The 22,686-nt window shown below is 42.3% G+C and overlaps 1 non-coding gene across 1 annotated transcript; it reads left to right on the top strand.

Moving 5' to 3' along the window:
* The first annotated feature begins 220 nt into the window (after window positions 1-220).
* Window positions 221-347, top strand: LOC141422275 (small nucleolar RNA SNORA51). The gene has a single exon (XR_012446869.1). It is a non-coding gene; the product is annotated as a small nucleolar RNA SNORA51 (small nucleolar RNA).
* Window positions 348-22,686: the final 22,339 nt, after the last annotated feature.

Genomic DNA, 22,686 nt, shown 5'->3' with positions numbered 1-22,686 from the left:
GTGGAGGCTTTCCCCAGTGGGGATGTTTTGTGAGACAGGGAGGCCTGTAAGGGCATAGAGAGACTATCAGCAAAGGTGGACAATTGTGGGGCTGTCTCAGACTGACCGCATCCAGCATTGACACACAGTGGATGGGCTGTACGGGTTGTTGAGAGAACGAGAAAGACTGTTACACATACACAGGTATAAGTTTTGCGATGTCTGTTGAAATATAGAAATGGGACTCCTGGTGCTTATACAGGCAGTGTTCTTACACTGTATAAAAAAAGGAGGGAAAGTAAACCTATCCCATATGCACCTCAGCCCAGACCCTGTGCCTGGTCTGTATTGTGAATGGGGAGACACATGTGGGAGAGAAAAAACTAGAAACAATCATTCCATTATATCAGTCTCACATAGGACCTGAAAATGGTGCTTCCAGGTCTTGCTCAAGGAAACTGAATCCATTTCACCAGGCTAAGAGCTCATACTCCACCAGGAAACTTCAGCACTCACAGGAACAGCATCAGAAACCCAGGGGATTTGGAGGTAGTTTTTATGGTGGAAACAAATGGGGAAATCCCACCCTTCAAATCAGAATACCAACTGTGTTTAGTGCAAGCTGGTTAAGCCTCGGCTTGGGAGACTGTATTGGTTTCCTTGGGCTGCTGCAACAAAGTCCCGCATACTGGATGGCTTAACAGAAACTTAGTGTTTCACAGTTCTAGAGGCTGGACATGCAAAGTCAAGGTGGGCAGGGCCATGCTTCCTTGCTAGATCCAGAGGAAACCCTTGCCTCTTCTGGGTTCTGGTGGTTTGCCTGGGCTTAAGGTTGCAATCTCTGCCCCTGCTGTCATCTGGTATTCTCCCTGTGTGTCTGTTTTCACAGGACCATCTTCTTGTGACCCCAGTTATGTTGGTGTAGGGGATCTGTCCTATTCCAATATGATCTCATCTTAATTACATTTGCAATGACCTATTTGTAAACAAGGTCAGGGTCTAAGATCATTGGGGTTAAGACTTCAAAATATCTTTTTTGTGGGAAGAGGTCAAAATTCAATTCATAACTAGGAGCATTTTGGGAACATGCTAAAGCATGACTGAGTGTCCCAAAAGATTCAGAGAACCAAATCATTACTGCTGTGTCACTACACTCTGCACGAATCTGATGGATCCTTCTCTGTTCTCTGATACCTTCCTTCATCCACGCACCTACCCTACTACAGTGCTGCTTCCTGCTTATCTTTCCCACCTGGCTCTGACGCTCCTTTTTAATACCTAGCACCAGCACAGAATAGCACACAAGCTAACTGAATAAACTGAACATCACAAACCACTTTGGAGACAGTAGATGACTACTTGCAGTCAGCTTTCTTGAAAACCACACAATTTTTCTCTCTTAACATCTCTCCCTCACTCCTGGTTTCAGACAGCCTAGAAAACTGGCATGTCCTTTAACACAGAGAATACCTTGGCTCCCACACCTTTCGCTTAATTCCGGTCACCTCAGTTGCCTTGGGTTGCCACCTCCAAGGATTTTCCCAGTAAGCAGTGATGTCTTGATGGCATTGGTTACACCTCAGCCTGTGGGTGCCTCCTCCTGATGGTTCCTCATTCCTCCCCTGGCAGCTGGTGGGTGGGCCAGGCCTGGTCACACTACCCAGGTCAACACTCAGCACTTTGCACTCCTGCTTATCTAAGAAAGAGAATCAGGCATTCTGTGAGCTCCCCTTATTTATTTATTTTGTTCCCTCCTGATTTATTTATTTAACAGCTTTATGGAGATATAGTCTACATCCCATAAAACACACCATTCTAAAATGAGCAATGTGGTGATTTTTGTGTATGTACAGAGTTGTATAACCATCATCATTAGCTAATTCTAGAACATTTTCATCACTCCCAGAAAGAAATCTCAGACCCAAAACAGCCAGTCTGCATTCCCACTTCCCCTCAGCCCCTGCCTGCCACAAATCTATATTTGGTTTCTGTAAATTTGTCTGTTCTAGAGATTTCATATAAATGGGATGATAGAGCTGAGTGTGATGTCACATGCCTTAACTCCAGCCCTCGGGAGGATGAGGCAGGAGAATAGCAAGTCTGAGGCCAGCCTGGACTGCATAACAAGATTCTGTCTCAAAATGAATGAAAAAGAGCCGGTGGAGTGATGAAAATGTTCAAACCCCAGTCCCATCAAAAAAAAGGAATGAATACTTCAATAAGTAAGTGGAATCATACAATATACATAGCTTTTTTGTGGTTCTGGAATTAAACCCAGGGTTGCACGCATGCTGGGCAAACCCTCTACAACTGAGGTACACATACTGCCCAAAACAGCATGATATTTTCAAGGCTTATCTGTATTGTATCCTGTTACCACTACTTTGTTCATTTTATAGCTGAATAATATTCCATTATAAGAACATACCACATTTTTAAAATTTATTTCATCAGCTGATAGACATTTGGGTTGTTTCCACTTTTTAGCCATAATGGACGATGTTCCTGTAAATGTTCATGCAAGAGTTTTTGTGGGAAGATGTATTTTCAGTTCTCTTTGGTATATCCCTAGGAGATGAATTGCTTAACTCATTGACCAGTACCCTCAGAAATGTTGCTTTTAAAAACAGTCCTAAGCTGGGTGCCGGTGGCTCACACCTGTAATCCTAGCTACTTAGGAGTCTCAGATCAGGAGGATCACAGTTCACAGCCAGCCCGGACAAGTAGTTCATGATACCCTATCTCAAAAATATCCAACACAAATCAGGGCTGGTGGAGTGGCTTAAGCAGTAGAGTACCTGCCTAGTAATTGTGAGACCCTGAGTTCAAACCCCAGTACCAAGAAAAGAAAAAAAAAAACCAAAAAACCCATTGCATTATTTAGTAACTATTGTACTTTTTGGCTTTTTTTGGGAGGAGTGGGGTACTGGGGTTTGAACTCAGGACTTCATGCTTGCTAAGCAGGCGCTCTATCACTTGAGCCATTCCACCAATCCTTTTTTGCAATAGGGTCTCCTGAACTATTTGCTCAGGCTGGCTTTGAACGTCGATCCTCCTGATCTCTGCCTCCTGCATAGTTAGGTATTTAGTAACTATTTTATGGGGATGTTAGTGAGGCAATACGCTAGAGAATGGGGTGGTGCCACCATGTGGAACCTCATTTGCTTTCTTTAACTTGCCGTGTGATTGTACACAACCCATTTAGACAATGTGATTGGATTTTGCTATCTTCAGAAAATAATCTATCTGATGCTTGGATCATCGAAGACTCAGTTTGGTGGTTTACAGCAGGACAACATCCCGTGACCTCAGTCCTGAGGAAGGTGTACGACTGAATGGCTCTCTGGAGGGGCCTGGTTGCTGGGCAAGCTGTCATCTCCCAGTAAGCCTGACCACCCAGGGCTCTTTTCCATCTGTGGCTCATTGTTCTGTGGTTTTGGTTATTCAGCTCAGCCATTGTTTGAGCCACTGTCTGCCAAGATATTTGGGTTTGGAAACTCTTCTTTATGCCTTTGAGCAAATGATGTCACCTTTTCTTTCTGAATCCTGCATTTATTGATCTTTGTGAGTTGGTGGCAAAATTTGTTTGAGTTTTCTTGGACATCAGTTCTCTATGGTTGTTGATATATTTGTTCTCATTATTTGTCAGCAAATCCTTCAACTTTCTATTTATTTTAATCCCTTCCAAAACAATAAACAAATTCACTTAAAAGAAAAAAAAAACCCTTAAAACTTTAGCCCTCCCCTCCTCACTCCTCATTTAGATTTAGCACACCTGGGAGAACAGGGCCTTGAAAGAAAGATAATTTAAATCTGACATCTTTTTGCATATGAAGCCCATTACTTTATTTTTTTCTTTTTAACCAAATCTAGGAAACAATGTAGTCAGGAAGGGCTACATTTGTAAATTTCTGCAATGAGACAATTATCTTCTCTAAGAAAGAAACACCTAAAATCTAGCACTCAAGCTCACACAATATGCATTTAATTTTTCTTCTTCTTTTTGATTTAAACTCAGGGCTCACAGTTGCTAAGCAGGCACCTCCAGTCCAGTCATTCTTCTAAGAGAGAATTTTTTGTAAAGCCAATCTGACAATTTTCTGTTATCCAATAAATGGAAATAATATCCATAATTCAGTTGTGAGGACACCTACAAAAGACCACAGAGCACATAAACTCTTGGCACTGAAAACTCCTGGGGGGGCTGGGGGAGGAGGGCAGAAATAGTGATACATACCTGCAATCCCAGCTATTCTGGAGGCAGAGGTAGGAGGATCATGGTTTGAGGTCAGCCTGGGCAAAGTTAGTGTGACACTCTATCTGCAAAACAAACTAAAAGCAAAAGGATGAGGGCATGACTCAAGTCACAGAGCACTTGCCTTGCAGTTTGAAGGCCCTGAGTTCAGTACTGCAAGAAAAAAATCCTCACAGGCGTTTAGAGGTGTGGATCCAGGGAAGGACGTGTTCTCTTCCACTGTTAACTTACTCGTGGCAATGCCAGGCCCTCCTCGTCAACTTGGTGAAACCCACTTGGTGGCCTCGAGCCTTATCCCATCTCACTGAATGTCTGGATGCTTTAATGGGAACATCAACATGTACATATATTAAATTTCATTTAATACTGAGCCCCTAAAAAAATAACCATGAGATTTTATTGACCTGAAATGAAGCAACTATAAGATAGTTTGTATGATGACCCTTTTGATAAAGCATTTGTGTATGAAAAGCAACACATTATTTTTTTGTTTGTTTGTTTGGGAGTTTTGGGTTTTTTTTTTGGTGGAGGGGTTTGAGACAGGGTCTCACTATGTAACCCAGATTGGCCTGGAACCTTCATCCTACTTCCTCAGTCTCCCGAGTGCTAGGATTACAGATGTGTGCCACCACACTTGACACATTAATATTTTCTGCACGTAATAAAATTATAATCTTTTCATTTTATACTTTTAAAAATTTTTTGTACTGAGTGCATTTTACTTTAATAATAATACTAATAGCAATAATAATAGAAATGCAGGCTAAGACTTTACCTTAAGTCTTTACTCCGAATTCAAAGGTATGTTCAGAATTTTAAAAACATGCAACCAAAAGCACATATTTGAATCTGTTGTTCTGCAGGGAAACTGAAAAAATAAGCAGCCTTTAACCGTGGAGAAGCAGGTCAAAAGTCTGCTGCTGTAGCAGGCAGGGCCCAGTGGTAAATTCCAGGTCACAGGGCAGTTTGCCAGATCAGCCCCCTCATGGTTCTTCTGCCCCCTGCTGGACAGAGTGAGAAAGTGCAGGCTCTGGGTCAAGGCGTTTCTCCAGATAGGACCCTAGAGAGATGATATTTAAGAACCCAACGACATTTGGAAAAATTGGCCTCATTGCTCAAAACTGTTCTGGAAGTGCTTTCCATGGAACAGCTAATCATAGATCAACTTTTTCATGCTCCCTACCCATTTTTTAGCACATATTTTTTTTTAATTTATCAGAATTTATTCTAAGTCTTTACATATGTGTAGAACAGAAAAAGCACAAATTTATTTTTGTGCCCTTCCTCTATTATAGTGTGTAAGTTGTATTGTATCATACTTACTGTCATTTGACCAGCTTCTTTCACCCAGCAATGTGTCCTGGCAGAGTGACCTATTGATATGGCAGGGCTAGGGCGAGGCGAGCAAGACCATGCTCAACTGAGAATGGCTTCCTTGCACTATAGCCTTTTGTCCATATATATAGGTCTGCCTTTTTCTTTTTCTTTTTTTCACGTATGTATAAATAAGTCACCATTAACCATTTTTCCCTCAATGAACTTTTAGTTTGTTTCCACTTTTTAGCTAGTACTAAAATGCTGTGTTGTTTTGTTCGTTTCTTTTTTTGTTTTTGTAGTACTGGGGTTTAAACTCAGGACTTCATCAGGCACTCTACCACTTGAGCCACTCCACCAGCCCTAAAATGCTGTGTTGACATTTTTATACATTTCTCTCTCTTTTCCCCCCTCATTTTTCTCATTTGCACTCTGAGCCTGCCAGGACCACCAACAGCATCAATGAGCCCTACTCAGATCACTGGCTTACCTGGTAGATTAGTCAGCTTGCCATCGTTATGACAAAATACCTGACATAATTAACTTACAAAGAGAAAGGTTTGTTTTGGTTTATGGTTTTGGATGCTTCAGTCCATGATTGGCTGGGCCTATTGCTCTTAGGCCTCTGGTAAGCTGGATGGCAATGGTGGGAGTGTGTGTCACAACAAACTGCTCAGCCCATGGCCAGGATCAAAAGAGGAGGAAGATGAAAGGACTGAGGTCCCACACAATCCCTTTCAAGGCCACACCCCCAATGACCTAAAAACTTCCCACTAAGTCCCACCTCTTAAAGCCTCTACCACCTCCCAACAGCACCATCCTAAGGTCCAAGCTTTTAACATTCAGCCTTTAGGGGACATTCAGCATTCAACCCAGAGCATTGGACTCACAGCTAAAACTAATAAAAATAAGCACTTACTGAATGGCAAGTGTGGCGTGGAATGTTATTCAATCATTACCTTATTTTATTTTCCCAACAACCTGATGAGGCAACTACTCTCATCATGTTGACTTTACACAAGAGCAGCTGAGGTTGACAGAAGGGGACTTATGTGGCTGATGCAGCTGGGACACAAGTGTAGATGCCTGGCCATAAGGGTCTCTTTTTTACTACTCCAGCACCAGGTGGGTTAGGCGTAGACTGATGGACTGCTGCTGCTGACAGTTCCTTTTTTTTTTTTCTTTTTAAGTGATACTGGGGCTTGAACTCAAGACCTCACACTTGCTAGGTGGCACTGTACCACTTGAGCCTCTCCACCAGCCCTTTTTTCATGTTGGGTATTTTGGAGATAGGGTCTCACAAACTATTTGCCTGGGCTGGCTTCAAACTGTGATCCTCCTGATCTTTGCCTCCTGAGAAGCTATGAGTACAGGCTTGAGTCACCGGCACCCAGCCTGACTGACTCTTGGAGGAGAGATTTCACTTCTTATGCCTGGCTTTTGACCTTTCAAATAAAATATAACACCTTGGCTGGTTTGTGGTTGTCTATTTGTTTTTCTTGGTTCATGGTATTATCAGTATATGATGCTTTTTTGTCTCAGGGCCATATTTAAAGGATTTGATCCCTACCAGCCTCCTGATACTTAAAATTCTACAATTAGAAATTAACTCATCTGATCTCTCCTCATAGTTATGTGGAAAGGGCACATATTAATCCTTCTTGACCATTTATGCCTTAGCATGAGTGAATTTATGATCCTTTCCTGAGAGCTAGTTTTGAAACAGGAGACAGGAAAAAGGCATGAGTGCGCTAAGCCTGGATTAAAGAGAAGCCACACTAAGTCATCACCTTCGAAAAGAGCAAGAGCACATGTACAAGGATTTATATGCAAGAATGTTCCTGGCAGAATGGTTTATAATGGACTCGAACTAGAAACAACACTAGGCATCAGTAATAAAATAGAAAAACTGCATTGTAGTGTGTTTATACAATGGAATACAATATAGCAATGAAAATGACCTATAGCTACACCCAGCAAGTTGTTTGAATCTCACAAACAACATTAAGGGTAAGAGTCATGATACAGAATAATTAGTGGGAATATATGTATATGGACATAAATACACATATACATATATATAATTCAAATATTGGTGGTAATTTATAAAGAATAAGAAGGAGATAATATCACCAAAATTAGGATAATATCAATTAATTCTGACAAGGGGGAGGAGGCTGTGATTACTGAGGGGATGTTCAGGAAACTCCTTAATGTTGATAATTACCAATTCTTGATCTGAGTGTTGTTGACAGAATGCTACTTTGTAATTATTTGCTAAAATGTCCAAATATGTTCTTTGCAGTTTTGATATGCATATTTTATCTTGAAAAACAAAAAAAAAGTAAGGAGAAGGAAGGGAAAGAAAGAAGGAAGAAAGAAAGGAAGGGAAGGAGGAAGGGAGAGAGGGAGAGACAGGAAAGCCAATTCCTCAAACTAGACCTCACTTCTCTGTGTAGATAATCAACGTTAGGTTCTAGGAGACCTGGAGAAGTGGTCAGGTTTGGGACGAGTGCCATGTAGCATTTATAAATGGTCAGCTGGGCCAGATTCTGCCAAAGCATTTTCTAAAGTGACAGAACTGATTTGTTCTCATCAGCCATGCATGAGTTCCTATCATTACACATCCTATGATCTCATATTATCATTTTAAAAATTTTGCTTCTTTTTTGTATGTGAGATCTTTTGTGCTGTGACAGTATTTGACATAACAACTTAAGGGAAAGAATTACTTACTTTGCACATGGTTTCGGAGGTTTTAGTCGATCATTGGAGGGCATGGCAGAGCACAGCTGCTCCACTCACTGCTGACAGCAGAGATAGGAAGGGCCAGGGCAAGATTTGCCCTTCAAAGACACTCCCAGTGGTTCTATCACCTCCCAATAGTCTATTCAAATTCTAAGTCCATCAATGGAGGTCAGAGCCCTCACGATCTAATGGTCCCTGGAAACGCCCTCACAGACACACAGAGGTGCTTTACTAATCTCCTAGGTTTCTCTCAATCCAGAATCCAGTCAAGTTGACAATCAAGTTTTTGTGGGACTTTTTTTTTTTTTTTCATTATGGGGTTTGAACTCAGAGCCTCACACTTGCTACGTGGGCACTCTACCACTTAAGTTGTACTCCAGCCCTGACAATGAAGTTTAACCCTCAGGGGCTGGTGGAGTGGTTCAAGTGGTAGACCACCTGCCTAGCAAGTGTGAGGCCCTGAGTTCAAGCCACAGTACCGCCCAGAAAAATAAAAAAAAGAGATTAACCATCACATTTTGTAAAGTTATCTTATTGTTGATTTAAGTTGCATTATCTTGGTAATTAATGAAGCCAAGCTTCATTTTTTATTTATTTTTTACCTTTTGTGAAGTACCTATTCAAGTCTTGCTTTTAAAAATTTTTTTGGTGGCACTGAGGTTTGAACTCAAGGCTTTACACTTGCTAGATAGGCCTCTTACCACTGGAGCCACTCCACCAGTCCTTTTTTTGTGATGGATTTTTCACTGTTTGCCTGGGGCTGGCTTCCAACACTCCTCCTGCTCTGTCTCCTGAGTAACTAGGATTATAAGTGTGGCCCAATAGTGTCTGACTTGTTTTGTTTTATTATTAGGTTGTTCATCTTTTTTTAATTATTATTGATTTATTAGAGCATTCCAGATTTGGGGTGCCAGGGCTTTGTTGGCTGAAAATATCTTTTTGATAGCTTGTTTCCTGTATTTTTCTAGGTGGAAGGAGTGAGGCAGCAGGGCCCTTGGACCTCTAAATTCCCTTGCTCCCATGTAGGGGACCTCTGAGAATTTGCACAGCTGTCATTAGCAACATCTGTCCTTTCTAACACAATTAGGTTCTCTGCCCTTCTCAAGAGACAAACTGCCCAGGAATCAAGTGCAGGGGTGAGAAGAACTTCCCCTCTGCCCTTTGAAGGTTTGATAATTGAGTCTGATGAAATAAACTGACAATAGATTATCAAGAGGAAAGGCATACATATTTACTACGTGCACAGGGTCATCACAAGAATGAAAAGTGAGTACCCAACAACCCACTGAAATTTAGAAGCTAATATATCCTCTTCACAGGGGAAAGGGAAGCCAGGAATGTGGGCGATTTTAGAAGAGTAAATGACTTGTATGGGAAATAAATGGGCCCAAAGTCAGACAATAGACTAAGAGAAAATTTCTCTGGGCTGGGTTCTCCCAGACAATTTTAGGCATCTTTGCTGAGAGTTAATCTTCCCTGTTTGATGAGATTAATAGGGAGGGGGCTCAGGACAATTACATTCCTCTGGAGGAAAGTCCCTTAGCCAGATGGAAGAATGAAGAGAAAGCCCTTCCCAGTGCTGCAGGAGAAAGAGGGGTAAGAGACAGGGGGCCAGAGAAAATCAGAGAGACCTAGGTTTTGAGATCACATTTTTAGTTCAAAGCACTCAGAATGTCCAAGCATCTCACTTTGGAATATCATTTTCTGAACCCCAACACAAGCAACCGTACTATGAGAATGACAATGTGTGTGCTCTACCTACGGAACCAGATTTTTCTTCCTTTCTCCTCTCCTCCATTAGCAGAAAAAATGGAGTTTTGGCACCTTATCTACCACATGAACTTTTCCTCTGTATACATCAGTGCCAGAAAGAATAAAATGAAAAAGAAGTTAGAGGTCAGCCAACTTCTAAGCCCTTTTTACAACCTAGATTTTAAGTCTAGACACCAATAATAGACGCTACCTAAGAACTTGAGCATGACCATGCCAGGGCAGATAGAGAAGTCCACATTTTGCCAGAGGGCCAGTCACATTGCCTGTCTGCATGGGAAGCCCATATAAAGAATATTACTAGTGCTTGAGGAGTGGCTCAAGCAGTAGAGGGCCTGCCTAGCAAGCTCCAGATTGAGTTCAAACCCCAGTACTGCCCCTCCGTCCCAAAAAAAGAATATTACTAATGGGTCAGGTATGGTGGTACAAACCTGTAATAATACCAGTTACTTGAGAGGCAGAGACAGGAGGACTGACGTTGAAGGCTAGCCTGGGAAAACGTTAGCAAGGCTCTATCTCAAAAACAAACTGGGTATGGTGTCCACCATGGTGGTGCATGCCTGTGGTCCCAGCAACTTGAGAGGCAGAGGTAGGAGGATAGTTGTCCTAGGCCAGCCTGGGCAAAAGCAAAGACCCTATCTAAAAACAAAGTAAAAGCAAAAGAGAAATAAAAAGACTGGAGGCATGGTTCAAGTGGTAGAGACTAAATTCAATCCCCAGTGCTGAAAAAAATAATTTTACTGTGGCTCAAGTGGTAGAGTGCCCACCTAGCAAGCGTGAGACCCTGAGTTCAAATTTCAATACTGATGGGCAGCAACTAAACAAAAGCAGTTGCCATAAGAGGTTACAGGGAAATTATATTTTTTTAAATAAATATTTAAAGGGCCAGACTCTGACATTGGAACAAAAGAGTAGTTAGCTCCCTCCATCTTTTAGATGCTAAAGTTACCTCTTTGGCAGGTATTTTTTTTTTGTGGGACTAGGGTTTGAACTCAGGGCTCTGAGCTTGCAAAGCGGGTACTCTACTGCTTGAGCCACACCTCCAGCCTGCTTTCCTCTTTGAGTTGTTAACAAACTACCAGGATCCTTGGATGGGCAGAGGGTAATGCAAGGGAAGTTTTAAGCACACCTGTTGTCTCTGTGATTTGGGTGGGATGTGGGTGTGATTGGGTATGATTTGGGAGGGTGACCCCTCCCTCTTTTGTCAGACATCTCAGCCATTCATATCCATTATCTTTGACCATGTGTATTTTCCTCAGCTCTCCAGTATAAAACTAAGAATTGAGGACCACATTTTGAGTCTTTGCTGCCATTTCCTACATGGGGAACAGGAAACACTTCTCTTTTTTTCTGCCCCCTAACCCCCTCATTCCTCCCCTAATAAACTTTACTGTTACTTTATTAAATCTTTGTGTCTTACTTGAACTCTTCTTGTAAGAGGCACTCAAGTTGCATTTGCTGAAAAGCACTGACTCCTTACTTGAGCCCACAAATTAGCTAAAAACAGGAAAAGCTTGGCATCTTTGTCTTCATTTTGTATCTGTCTTTGCTCTAAGCCATTCTCTTTACAGTCACTTTACAATCACCTTGGATTGCAAAAAGGGCAATAATATAATATATTATAATGATAATATCTTTACGACAATGAACTGGAGCCACCTGGAGCTGCTGTCCTCCCAGTGAGGACAATTATCCCAAGAATCCTCTTAAACAGGGACCAGATTACCCCCTCCAGGTAATAACTTCCCAGAACTGAACCAGACCACCTGCCTGACCAAGATTACTGGCCCCACCAGTCATGAGACCAACCAGACCACACCTGTGACTGAACTGCTTAGCTATGCATACCTTTTGTCCCCTGCCCCCAGTTTTGTCTACTTAAACCTGTAACTCATGTCTGTGCTCTGAAGATGGCTGAGGATGAGCTGAGTGCTTACTCTGCCTCTTTCCATGGCATGTCCCAACCGTGTAATAAGCCTCCTTTCTCTGCCTTCCCCATGCCTCTTTATTTGGCACCCAGGGGCGGGTGGCCAGACCTGGCATATGGAATCTCGGGAGTTTGGGCCTTGGATCCAAAACTGTGGTTTCATTCTCTTGCTGAACATAAGAACTGAAATAATTTTCAGGATCATTTTTTTCCGGTAACATAACATACTTGGTGCCGAGACTCAGACACCAGATCTCACGTCTGTTTCGTTGAGAGGTAAAAACCGTCCTCCCCGCCTCTCTCCAGGTTGAGGGCATGGCTGTTCTCACCCTGCTGCCTCTGCCTTCCTTCCTGGTCACTAAGTTCCAGCTGCTTCCTTTTCCTGCTGGGTGATCACTCAGAGCTTCAGGCCTTATTTTCCCTTCTCCTCTCTGGGACTGGGCTTCGTCCTTTTAGACCACCGCCTGAGAGAGAAGCTTATTCCAAATATGGTTTTCTACCATTATGAAGGCATTTCCTTGTTGTTAGGCTACTCCCCAATCCTTCGTGCTATCCAGAATGGCACAGGCCATAAGAAATAGGTAAAGCAGGACAGTTCCTTGGGACAGATCAAGAGCCCAGTGGAGCTGAGAAAACTACAGGCCACACGCAGGTGCCTTCACCTGCAGGACACAGCCAGATTTGAGCATATTCCCAGAATCTACGTATTTGGAGGCCAGGTGGCAGGAAAATGGCACTTAATCTTTTCCTTGTCTTTGCTCCCATTTCCTGCGTGGGGAACAGGAAATGTTTCTCTTTTTTCTCCCCTGTTCCTCTCCTAATAAACTTTATAGTCACTTTATAGTCACTTTTACTAAATCTTTGCATCTTACTTGAATTCTTCTCCTGCTGGACACGAGAACCAAAGTAATTTTCAGGATCTTTTTTTTTTTTTTTTCCGGTAACAGTACCAACAAAAAGCAGATCACTAATGATGGGCTGGTCACTAGTGGCACTTCCTAAAATACCTATCTGAACGTGGGACTGGTTGCTGGCAGAAGTGAAGGGTAACTGAGATGGAGAGTTACAATTATTCTATGCTGCTCCTCTCTAAGAGAAGGCCTGACTCTAGTGTGGTCTATTTACAGAGTATTTTTTCACATGTGACAGGGACAATTTTGAAGTACAGTTAGTCTCTCTGTTCCTCAGTCCTATTCATCTCTTCCTCAACTCTCACCTCTTGAGGAAACTCTTGTTTTGTGAGACATGGAGACTCCACTGTGTGGGGCTAGGGGGGTCTGGGGGATAGTAATGGAAAGAGAGCCCCCTGGAGCCTGGTACCTTTGGAGAACTGAAGAAAGCTTTAAGCAATTGCCAGGCACTGGTGGCTCACGCCTGTAATCCTAGCTACTCAGGAGGTAAAGATTAGGAAGACTGCGGTTTGAAGCCAGCCCTGGGCAAGTAGTTCTCCAGACTCAAGACCACAAAAAAAAAAAAAAAAAAATCACACAAAAAAAGGGCTGGTAGAGTAGCTCAAGGTGCTCAGTACAGCACCTGCCTAGCAAACATGAGGCCCTGAGTTCAAACCCTGGTACCACAAAAAAAAAAATGATTTAAACAATTGCCTTGCAGATGGAACTTTGGGGCTAGAGAACTTGCTGTCTGTGGGATAACGCAACTCCTTTCCCAGTTGACTTTGAGATATACTTAAGGAAGGCTGTTACTTGCAAGACTGTGTGGAGTGACATTCGTGTTTCTTTTGACTGTGGTGCATGCTGTAGCTCTTAAGGAAACGGGAGCTCAGATGTATTTGGGTCATCCTCGTGTGTTTGTATCTTCATCAGCAGCATCTTAAAAACAAACCTTCTACTGGGGATGACTGGAAGGGATGAAATGTTACTGAATAGCTGTGGGGGGTGTCACTCAGTAGTAGTGTGCTTGCCTGGCATATGTGAGGCCATGTGCAATCTGCAACAAAACAAAAAACCCAAAATGGGTATCCTTGGAATCTCTCCTGGACTCTCCAACAGACAGATACCTGCTCCAGCTCTAAAATCTGCTCTTGTGGGAGAATCTCCCCCGTATAGGAGAAGATGTTTTATGTTAAGTTTTCTCAGACCCCAACGCTGAGATAAGCATTTGCGCGCAGGAGTCCACTTGAGAAGCACCCTAGGAAGTCTGAGGGAAACAGAGGAAGAGAGGGTTGTGGGCCCAGCTGTTGCCCACACCAACAAGCAAACCAGTAGGGCAGTGACTGTGTCTTCCAAATATCACGCAATGTTTCTACTGTTACCAAGCCTAAATCACATGCTCTAGGAGAGGGAATTCTGGGAAATATAGTTCCAGTGGAGCAAGATGGACACCCTTACTCTCCTGATAAATTACAGGGAATGAGATTCTCAGTCCTCATAGCCAGATCTGCAAAGCAGCATAGTCATTGTTTTCCATGTCGACTGAGAGGGCCGCCTCAGAGTCCCACTCTGACAGGCTGGCAAAACACTTAACTTCTGTCATCCCTTGCCACTTTGGAATCAGGCAGAGTTTCCACAATCTTATCCAATTCCAAGTTGGAGGTCCCCCTCTGTCACTGAATGTTACCACTGAGACACTGTCCCTTTCCCAGTAGCCCTTCAGATCTGGTGACACCACTGTTTCTATGTCCTGCTTGGTTGCCACATCCCTGGGGCCCTGCCAGGAAACCAAGACTGAAGGGAATTTATTCTCAACTATCTTAAAAGATAGTTCACTGTAAACCTCTTGAGCCTTTTCCCTTTCTCTTCTTTCTGCTTCTACCACAATTTTTCTACATTGTCCTCAGGACTTGTTAAACAAGAATCAAAATGACTCGCTGCCTCTGCCCTTTCTTATGCTTTCTCTGGGGCAAGAAAAGCATAAACCTCCCAATTCAATGGGAAAGAGAAAATACAGAGGACAAAGCATAAATTAATCTTTAAAATTCTATCCAGGTCCTTTCCTATGGTGTCTAGACAAGGACCCCAAGTCATAATGGCAGCTGGAGCTAGAAGCTAGCATCCACCTTGGTTGCCACCACTCTCTCCGCTTGGGATGCTTCTCCCAGCTGTGCTGAGGCAATGGGCTGGTGAGGGCTGGCAGCAGTAAGAGGCCCCTGGTTGCTAGGAGACCCTTTGAGGAAACAATGTCTCTTGTTGCAGCAGCAGTATTCCAGGTATCTGTGGCCTGACGAGCTTTCCTATCTCTGCAACCACACCAACAAAGAAAATGCAGTCCCTGGTCAGCCACAAACTCAGGATTGACAGAGACAAGCCCTGCTCAATGAATCATCAAGGCCTATTACAAGAGATGGAAATGATGGGGTGCAAGACACACTGCCCTGAAATATGGCACCTCAGAAACTGAGAAAACAGCAGAAGCAGAAAGGCCACTACTACTTTTCCTCACCCTTCATCTCTGGAGCAGGCCATAAGACCTAAGACGGGCACACTCAAGTCATCTTCCTCCCTCTCTCCTAAGACTTTCATGTGACAAGTGCCCATTCTATACCTGCAGGAACGATGTCCTTATCTCCGAAGACACAGAAACACCAGGAAGAATCTGAACAAACAGTGCTTGCTAAATCGCTCCCCCCCTTTCATTACTGTAGAAAATTCCCCAGTTTTTCCTCTAATCACTCTTCTGCACAACTACTGATGAAAATAGTTTTTTCTGTTTCTTTTTGTCTTAATTTCTGAAGGTTCCAAGGTTTGGGGGGGGTTGTTTGGTTTTTGGTGGTATTGGGACATGAGCTCAGAGCCTTACACTTGTTAGGCAAGTACTCTACCTTTGAGCTATATCCCCAGTCACTTTTACTTTAGGATGTCTTTCAGATAGGGTCTCTTGTTTTTGCCAGGCCATTCTGGACTGCCACCCATCCACCTACAGCTTCCCATGTGTCTGGTACCATAGACATGCACCACCATGCCTGGTTTGTTGGTTAAGATGGAGTCTCACCAACTTTTTTCCTGAACTGGTGTTGGGCCACAATCCTCCTGCTATCCACCTCTCAAGTGACTGGGATTATAGGCATGAGCCACTTTGACCCACAAAGAGCTTTTATTAAATAAATCAATATGTTTTTCTCTTAATCTATCTTTTGTTATGGGGTCCTTGTCCATGAACCTAGTAGTGGATAAGGAAAGATAATTACTTTTCTCCCCCTATAGAAGTATAGAGAAAGCTGGACACAGGTGGCTCATGCCTGTAATCCTAGCTACTCTAGAGGCAGAGATCAGGATGCTGAAGGTTCAAGGCCAACCTGAGCAAATAGTTCATGAGACCCTATCTCAAAAATACACAACACAAAAAGGGCTGATGGAGTGGCTTAAGTGGTAGAGCAACTGTCTAGCAAGCATGAAGCATAAAGAAAAAGAATGAATTAAAAAACAATCTTCACAGATCTTACAGGCATGACCATCTGGATACCTGACCCACACAGATCAACCCCTGTGAACCAGCAAAGCAGCTGGATCTACAACAAATCTAGGCCAATGTGAGGGCCTAAACTAAAGCTGCAGAACTAAAATTAGCCCAGAGAGACTGATTTCAGGGAAAACCAGCAAGCTTTCAGGTGTTCTCATGCAGCGAGTTGGACTCCCTGCTGTTTGCTCACAGTAAGAAGTGAGGCACTGTCTGTTCATGCATACATACCTACATATGGGAGCATGATCATGTAAGACAGGGACCTCAGCAACTGAAGCATCACAGGCAACATAGAAGATAGACAATAATATTGGATGACTCCATTAAAACCTGTCACCTTAAGTAGCTACTTACAAAGCTACTTAAAAGGGTTCCTTCTTTTAAGTATTTTTATTTATTTTGTGGTACCGAAGTTTGAACTCAGGGCCTTCACCTGAAGCCACTTCACTAGCCCTATTTTGTGATGGGTTTTTTCTAAATAGGGTCTCACGAACTATTTGCCCAAGCTGGCTTTGAACCATGATCCTCTTGATCTCTGCCTCCTAAGTAGCTAGGATTACAGGCGTGAGCCACTGGTGCCCAGCCTTGCTAAGCTTTAAAACAAAAATATTTTTTCTTGAGAGAGAGTCTTACTGTGTGGCTCAGGACAGCCTGGAGCATGCAATCCTCCTGCCTTAGCCTCCCAAGTGCTGGGATTGCAGGTGCACACCACTGCATCCATCTAAAAGAGCCTTTTATTTATTTATTTTTTTCAGTACTAGGGTTTGCCTGCTTGCTAGGCAGGTACTCTATCACTTAAGCCACACCACCAGCCCCAGGTAAAAAATTCTTGTGTTTTTTTTTTTTTTTTTGGCAGTACTGGGGTTTGAACTCAGGGCCTCACACTTACTAGGCAGGCGCTCTACCACTTGAGCCACTCCACCACCCCTAAAAAATTCTTAATAATCTACTCAGAACAATGTAACTCCCAGTTCCATCCTTATTCATGAGTTTATGTACTCTCTTTACTACATATCTGTCATTTGGGCATTCCTTAAGATGACGCCCAACTAATTTCCAACTAGTTTCTGAAAATAGGGGCTTGACTGAATGTTCTCCCTGAGAGTGATTTCATACCACCGTCAAGGATGTGTTTTAGGCTAATTGCACTTGACGCCACTTTCAGTTTTTTTTTCCCTTCTTGACTTTATTCTATAGACCCCTTTACCTGTGCTTCCCTAGGTACATCCTCCACCTCCCACACACCTTGGCACATCTAGTCAGTGGCACTGCGCTATCCATCAGAAGATACTATTATATTGCTGGTTTACCGGATTTTGAGTTCACATTGATGGAATAGTGAAATCAAGTAAAAGATGTATGTTCACTTTTTGTGAATGATAGAAAAATGGAGAGTGGCTGGGGTTATGGATGAGTAGTGGGTGAAAATCTGAGTTTGTTGTCATGTGACTCATGTGTGTTCCTGGGCACACTAGTGGCTATGGGATTAGAAATTCTTCCCTCTTCTCTTCTAGGTTCTTTGGCTGGTCTATGGATTAAATTGACAGACGACAGAACAGTGGGAGAAAAACAAGTTTATATAAGTAAGCCCAGGAGTCTCGAAAATGTGACTCGAGGAAGAGGTCAGACATTTGAGACTTATGCAGTCATCCTCGCTACTGAGAGGACCAGGGGTTTGGAGGTTCTGGGGAAAATGGTAATAAAGGTCACCTTTCCATGCCAGAAAAAGTCTCTCGGGTGATCAATTTTGTCTCAAAGTAGCTCTCTTCTAAGTAACAGATACCTTCACTAATGAGAATTCCCTTCATAAATTTCAATTTCCTTTACAAAAAGGGAATTTTATACTTTGTTTTAGGCAGTTGAGTGGGAGATAAAAAGCTTTTCCAGAATTGGCTGGTTCTCATTTTCTTTCAACTCAAAGTAATCAATATTCCAAGGAGGTATGCATGAACCCCTCTGATCATTTCCTGATTTCATTTAGTTTTCTCCTTGGGAACAACTGTGCACCATCCTAAAGAGAAAACACCTAACCCAGCACTGATGGCTCATGCCTGTCATCCTAGCTACTCAGGAGGCACATATCAGGAGGATCACAGTTTGAAGACAGCCAGGGCAAATGGTTCACGAGACCCTATCTCAAAAAAAGGGCTGTGGAGTGCCTCAAGTGGTAGAGTGCCTGTCTAGCAAGCATGTAGGTCTTGAGTTCAAGCTCCAGCACCATCAAGAAGAAAAGAGAGAAAACACCAAAGTGATAATTTGAATACAATCTTCAACTGATTTAAAATCTATATAATTTCTACATTTTAATGAAATTTCTTGTCATGATAAGCACTGAAACTGTAGGAAACTATATGAAACAATTGTTCATATATATGTAAAATAATATTTGGAGAAAACTGGCCCTTTTCCCAAGTGTATGATTGTTCTTTGAAAGGTAAGTTGTAAATTTTGCGCTCTAATTCTGTTCCTCATAAAACATATGCCATTACACATTATTTGTTATAGTCAAGTATCTATTAATTATTATACATTCTGTATCATATGGTTAGTCAGAAAGTAACCTGCTAATTAAGTTTATTTTGCTTTTCCTTTTTTTTTTTGTTGTGGTGCTGGGGTTTGAACCCAGGCCCTTATACTTACTCAGCAGGTGCTCTACCGCTTGAGCCACTCCACCAGCCCTTTTTTATTTTGATATTTTTGAGATAGGGTCTCAGGAACTATTTGCCTGGGCTGGCTTCAAACCACGATCCTCTTGATTTCTGCTCCCTGAGTAGCTAGGGTTACAGCTGTGAGCCTCTGGCATTTGGCTCTTTTACTTTTTCTTCAAAAAATAATTGTTTTGTGTTGTGCTGGGGATTGAATCTAAGGGCTTGCTCGTGCTGGGCAAGTGCTGTACCTCTGAGCTGCATCCCAGACCTCTGAACATATTTCTTAAGGGATTTTTACCATGTTAACAACTACAGAGCTAAAGTACCTAACTTTTTCATTTTCTGAAAGATATTGTTATCTTTGTAGTTTTCCACTGAATATTCTATTTTTGTTTTTATTTTGAAATGGTGTCTTGCTATATTACCCAGGCTAATCTTGAACTCCTGGGCTCAAGTGATCCTCCTGCCTCAGCCTTCCAAGTATCTGGGACTACAAGTGTTTGCTACTGTACCTGGCTTTACAGGATATTTAGGAAAAAAAATACTGGCCCAAAGTATTAGAAGGAAAATCAGTGGTAATTGGTTAGCTTTTAATATTTAAGAATATTTTTATATCAATATTTTGCTTTAACTAAATTAAAACACTTTATATTTTAGTTCTACTTGAACTAAAGAACTAATTGTATAAATTAATATGCACAGTTGCCGTAAAACAGGTATAGAAGAGTTCAGAAGAAAAATACAGCCTAGGTAAAGAAGATCCATCACTATGAGAATAATATGATACAAAGAAGGGAAAAGGAAACCTTTCTTTATCCTGTTTCAGTGCAAACTTTAGTGTTGAAATTCACTTCTGGTGATGGCCACCCAGCGTAAACACCCAAGTTAAGGACTCAGTCCTCCTCAAGACTGCTCTCATTTTAAGTGGCAGTCACATCTTCAAGGGGTCTCCAGGCCACTTGTATTTCTGGCTAAAGATTGGGGGGTTCTCAGATCGCCTTAGGTTTGCTGATTTATCAGAACAACACAGAACTCAGGAAAGTACTTTACAATTTCAGTTTTATAAAGTGTACAAAGCAGAAACAGCCAAATGAAGACACATTAGGCAAGGGCTAGAAGGATCCAAATATGGAGCTTCAGGGCTCTCTCCCTGTTAGGGTTTGACTATGTATGAAATGTGCCCACTGGCTCATGGCTGAAGTCTTGGTGGCCAGCTGGTGGTGCTGTTTTGGAAGGTTCTGGAAACCTTAAGCCCCTGGAGCCTAGTTGTAGGAAGTAGGTCACTGGGAACATGTCCTTGGAGGTTGTATTTTGTCCTGGCCCTTTCCTTTCTTCCCTCTTGGCTTCCTGGCTGCCACAAGTTAACAGCTTGTCATGCCTTTCCTTTGGATGTTTCTGCCTTGCCATGGGCCTAAAAGAGATAGAGCCAGCCCATCATAGACTGAAATGGCGAGCGAAAGTAAATCTTTCCTCCTTTAAATTGTTTCTCTCAGGTATTTGTCATAGTGATAGAAAGTACGACTAACGTACTTCCTTTTGATTCAGGACGTGTGAACCTCCTGGCATATCGGTGAAGGGAGAGCTTCACTGTCCAGAGTTTTATTGGGTTTCATTAGCTAGGCATGATTAGTAAGTCAGTCTCCAACCCCCTCCCATTCCTGGAAATCCTGCTGGTTCAAAGCTCCAACCTTCTAGTCACATGGTTGGTTATTCTGATGATCAGTCCCACCATTCTGAGTCTTCTCATCTCCTTTGCAAAAACTCAGGTGTGAGCCACGGGATTCATGAGAACAATACCTAGACTCTCAGCACTTGGGAGGCTGGGAAAGGAAGATTGAGAGTTTAAGGCCAGCTTGGGCTACATAGCAAGACCCTGCTCAAAAACAAAGCTGTTTTCATTCTTGGACATAACAAGTTTAGACTCTGCTGTATTATCTTGCTTTATTGTAGCTAAACTATTTGCTTGTATGCAGTATTCAAATCTTCCATGTGCTTTTCCCATATCTTTCAAAGTAGATAAACCTGTGCTTTCACATATAATGTATTTAATTTGAGGAAAATATAATATTCTAGTAAATCAATCTGTAAATTATTACTATAGACTGTGCATGGTGGCTTGTGCCTGTGATCTCAGCACTCAGGAGGCTGAGGCAGGAGTATTGCTAGTTTGATGCCAGCCTGTGCTACATAGCAAGTTTCAATCCAGCCTGGGCTACGTAGGGAGACTTTGTCTCAAAAAAAATTATTGTTATAAATCACACTAATTTGATTCTTTAAATTTTCATAATTTCTTTTTCCAACAGGTAGTCATGGGTATACTAATTACCAATGAACTGATGTCAGCATGCTTTTTTTTCTGCTGTGAAAAGTCTGAATGGAACTTGAACAGTTCCTAGACACATCATGGACAGTCATGTGTAGGGATCAAGTTCCTGAATTCTGGCCACAGTAGGAGGAATATGGTAGAGTTCCAATGGGAGATGGACTCTGAGAAGCTTTTGCACACCCTAAGAATCATTACAATTGAGTGTTGTATTAGTCAGTTTGTTATTACTGTGACAGATACCTGACAGAAACAATTTAGAAGGAGGAAGATTTATTTTGGCTCCTAGGTTCAGAGATTTCAATCAATGGTCGCTTGGCTCCATTGCTTCTGGACCTGTGCGTCATGAAGCTCTGGAGGCTGAGCATCAATGCCAGGGAACAAAGTAGCTCCCCTAATGACAGACAGAGAGGGGGGTCGGAGAGAAAGACGGAGAGAAAGAAAAAGACCCAGAAAGTGTGGAAGTGTCCAGGGACAAGATATCTTTCAAAGGCACAACCCAGTGACCTACTTTTTCCAAGGAGGCCCTACCTCCCAAAGTTTACAGAACCTTCCAAAATAGTGCCACTAGCTGAGAACCAAGCCTTCAACACATAAGCTTATGAGGGATATTTCATATTGAAACTGTAACAGCTATGGACTGGCAACTCACTGAAACCACAAGCTCTTGCCTACTGCTTCTTCAGTGGCCAAAAAAGTAGAACTGGCCAGAGCCAGTTGGAAGTCCTTTCTGGAGTATCAAAGGGACCATGAGAGGTGCCTCATAGGTCTGGCAGGGCAGCAAGGGGAGAAAAAAACTATTTAAAAGAAGTGTCTGTGTCCATATGAAGCTGGGCCTCATCTCCTGGATGCTCACAAATTGAGTGTGAAGGAGGGAGAGAGGAGAAAGAAGAAAGGTGGAGGGGATGAATTCAACTATGATACATTTGATATAGTGTAAGAACTTTTGTAAATGCCACAATGTATCCCCACCCAGCACAACAATAAAAAAAATAGATTATAAATTGAACGTGGAAATAGAAAAGGAAAATGTAAATACAGCACATGTCTTCTCCAAAGATCTCTGCTATAAGCAATAATTCAGCCCAATTCCTGTTTTAAGATTCTTGTGTAATGACAAGATCACAAGTGAGGGAGGGTGTTATTACTGCAATAATGTATGCTTCATTTTTTCCGTTACTGAAGGAGAAAACGCTTTGGGGAGTGAAATTTAACACTCAATTTAACAATAGTGCTGCATACTAATTCACAATGAAATATAAAACCAATCCAGTTAAGAAAACATACAGATAAAACGAAATGGACC

This window comes from Castor canadensis, chromosome 3 (genome assembly GCF_047511655.1).
Source record: "Castor canadensis chromosome 3, mCasCan1.hap1v2, whole genome shotgun sequence".
NCBI lineage: Eukaryota > Metazoa > Chordata > Mammalia > Rodentia > Castoridae > Castor > Castor canadensis.
Note: the sequence above shows the minus strand (reverse complement) of the source record. Positions and strands in the feature narration are given on the sequence as shown.